Genomic DNA, 3,794 nt, shown 5'->3' on the forward strand with positions numbered 1-3,794 from the left:
CGGCCGGTCCTCCCCGTCGTTCCGCCGGCTTGTGTTTAAGGAGGCGGCCGGTCCTCCACTATTCCTTCCTTGGATGGAAAGCATGTAGCACTTTGAAAATTTTCGAGCACTGTGACACTTTGAAAATTTTCGAGAGTTTTTGTACTTAGAAAATTTTTCGCTCTTGCACTTCCAGAGTGCTTTGCGGTAGCTCCTAGGTTCGCTGTCCGAGCATGTGAACACTTTTTGGGGGGGAACACATCGCTAGAGACACCAGCCGCCTGGTTCTCGGGGCCAAAACTTGTGTTCCCCACACTCGTTCTGACTATATTTTGCGATTTGGGGGTAAAGGTAATGAGTACAGTGACTAGGGGGACCAACTCATCGTACTCTGGCGCACCAACAGACCAAAGCTGGTACTGCACTTACCCCTGGTACCCCAACGCCTGGTACCTGACGGGCGAGAGGCTGATTTTTCGCTATTTGCGGCCGACCGAGGGAACCAGACAAAGCGGACACTTTACGGCGCAAGAGCCGTTGGCACTTAGAAATTTTTCGACAAAGTTGGCGCGAGCTCCAGAAGGAGAGGCTGATTTTTCGCTATTTGTGGCCGACCGAGGGATTACCCCTGGTACCCCAACGCCTGGTACCTGACGGGCGAGAGGGCTGATTTTTCGCTATTTGCGGCCGACCGAGGGAACCAGGACAAAGCGGGACACTTTACGGCGCAAGAGCCGTTGGCACTTAGAAATTTTTCGACAAAGTTGGCGCGAGCTCCAGAAGGAGAGGCTGATTTTTCGCTATTTGTGGCCGACCGAGGGAACCAGGCAAAGCGGACACTTTACGGCGCAAGAGCCGTTGGCACTTAGAAATTTTTTGACAAAGTTGGCGCGAGCTCCAGAAGGAGAGCTGATTTTTCGCTATTTGTGCCGACCGAGGGAACCAGGCAAAGCGGACACTTTACGGCGCAAGAGCCGTTGGCACTTAGAAAATATTCGCCAAAGTTGGCACGAGCTCCAGAAGGAGAGGCTGATTTTTCGCTATTTGTGGCCGACCGAGGGAACCAGACAAAGCGGACACATTACGGCGCAAGAGCCGTTGGCACTTAGAAAATATTCGCCAAAGTTGGCACGAGCTCCAGAAGGAGAGGCTGATTTTTCGCTATTTGTGGCCGACCGAGGGAACCAGACAAAGCGGACACTTTACGGCGCAAGAGCGACGTTGGCAACTTGCGGCGAGCTCCAGAAGGAGAGGCTGATTTTTCGCTATTTGTGGCCGACCGAGGGAACCAGACAAAGCGGACACTTTACGGCGCAAGAGCCGTTGGCACTTAGAAAATATTCGCCAAAGTTGGCGCGAGCTCCAGAAGGAGAGGCTGATTTTTCGCTATTTGTGGCCGACCGAGGGAACCAGGCAAAGCGGACACATTACGGCGCAAGAGCCGTTGGCACTTAGGCGAGCTCCAGAAGGAGAGGCTGATTTTTCGCTATTTGTGGCCGACCGAGGGAACCAGGCAAAGCGGACAATTACGGCGCAAGAGCCGGTTGGCACTTAGGCGAGCTCCAGAAGGAGAGGCTGATTTTTCGCCGTTTGTGGCCGACCGAGGGAACCAGGCAAAGCGGACACATTACGGCGCAAGAGCCGTTGGCACTTAGGCGAGCTCCAGAAGGAGAGGCTGATTTTTCGCTATTTGTGGCCGACCGAGGGAACCAGGCAAAGCGGACACATTACGGCGCAAGAGCCGTTGGCACTTAGGCGAGCTCCAGAAGGAGAGGCTGATTTTTCGCTATTTGTGGCCGACCGAGGGAACCAGGCAAAGCGGACACATTACGGCGCAAGAGCCGTTGGCACTTAGGCGAGCTCCAGAAGGAGAGGCTGGTTTTTCGCTATTTGTGGCCGACCGAGGGAACCAGGCAAAGCGGACACATTACGGCGCAAGAGCCGTTGGCACTTAGGCGAGCTCCAGAAGGAGAGGCTGATTTTTCGCTATTTGTGGCCGACCGAGGGAACCAGGCAAAGCGGACACATTACGGGCGCAAGAGCCGTTGGCACTTAGGCGAGCTCCAGAAGGAGAGGCTGATTTTTCGCCGTTTGTGCCGACCGAGGGAACCAGGCAAAGCGGACACATTACGGCGCAAGAGCCGTTGGCACTTAGGCGAGCTCCAGAAGGAGAGGCTGTTTTTCGCTATTTGTGGCCGACCGAGGGAACCAGGCAAAGCGGACACATTACGGCGCAAGAGCCGTTGGCACTTAGGCGAGCTCCAGAAGGAGAGGCTGATTTTTCGCCGTTTGTGGCCGACCGAGGGAACCAGGCAAAGCGGACACATTACGGCGCAAGAGCCGTTGGCACTTAGGCGAGCTCCAGAAGGAGAGGCTGGTTTTTCGCTATTTGTGGCCGACCGAGGGAACCAGGCAAAGCGGACACATTACGGCGCAAGAGCCGTTGGCACTTAGGCGAGCTCCAGAAGGAGAGGCTGATTTTTCGCCGTTTGTGGCCGACCGAGGGAACCAGGCAAAGCGGACACATTACGGCGCAAGAGCCGTTGGCACTTAGGCGAGCTCCAGAAGGAGAGGCTGGTTTTTCGCTATTTGTGGCCGACCGAGGGAACCAGGCAAAGCGGACACATTACGGCGCAAGAGCCGTTGGCACTTAGGCGAGCTCCAGAAGGAGAGGCTGATTTTTCGCCGTTTGTGGCCGACCGAGGGAACCAGGCAAAGCGGACACATTACGGCGCAAGAGCCGTTGGCACTTAGGCGAGCTCCAGAAGGAGAGGCTGGTTTTTTCGCTATTTGTGGCCCGACCGAGGGAACCAGGCAAAGCGGACACATTACGGCGCAAGAGCCGTTGGCACTTAGGCGAGCTCCAGAAGGAGAGGCTGATTTTTCGCCGTTTGTGGCCGACCGAGGGAACCAGGCAAAGCGGACACATTACGGCGCAAGAGCCGTTGGCACTTAGGCGAGCTCCAGAAGGAGAGGCTGGTTTTTCGCTATTTGTGGCCGACCGAGGGAACCAGGCAAAGCGGACACATTACGGCGCAAGAGCCGTGGCACTTAGGCGAGCTCCAGAAGGAGAGGCTGATTTTTTCGCCGTTTGTGGCCGACCGAGGGAACCAGGCAAAGCGGACACATTACGGCGCAAGAGCCGTTGGCACTTAGGCGAGCTCCCAGAAGGAGAGGCTGGTTTTTCGCTATTTGTGGCCGACCGAGGGAACCAGGCAAAGCGGACACATTACGGCGCAAGAGCCGTTGGCACTTAGGCGAGCTCCAGAAGGAGAGGCTGATTTTTCGCCGTTTGTGGGCCGACCGAGGGAACAGGCAAAGCGGACACATTACGGCGCAAGAGCCGTTGGCACTTAGGCGAGCTCCAGAAGGAGAGGCTGGTTTTTCGCTATTTGTGGCCGACCGAGGGAACCAGGCAAAGCGGACACATTACGGCGCAAGAGCCGTTGGCACTTAGGCGAGCTCCAGAAGGAGAGGCTGATTTTTCGCCGTTTGTGGCCGACCGAGGGAACCAGGCAAAGCGGACACATTACGGCGCAAGAGCCGTTGGCACTTAGGCGAGCTCCAGAAGGAGAGGCTGGTTTTTCGCTATTTGTGGCCGACCCGAGGGAACCAGGCAAAGCGGACACATTACGGCGCAAGAGCCGTTGGCACTTAGGCGAGCTCAGAAGGAGAGGCTGATTTTTCGCCGTTTGTGGCCGACCGAGGGAACCAGGCAAAGCGGACACATTACGGCGCAAGAGCCGTTGGCACTTAGGCGAGCTCCAGAAGGAGAGGCTGGTTTTTCGCTATTTGTGCCGACCGAGGGAACCAGG

The sequence above is a fragment of the Syngnathus typhle genome, linkage group LG9 (assembly GCF_033458585.1).
Source record: "Syngnathus typhle isolate RoL2023-S1 ecotype Sweden linkage group LG9, RoL_Styp_1.0, whole genome shotgun sequence".
Taxonomy (NCBI): Eukaryota; Metazoa; Chordata; class Actinopteri; order Syngnathiformes; family Syngnathidae; genus Syngnathus; species Syngnathus typhle.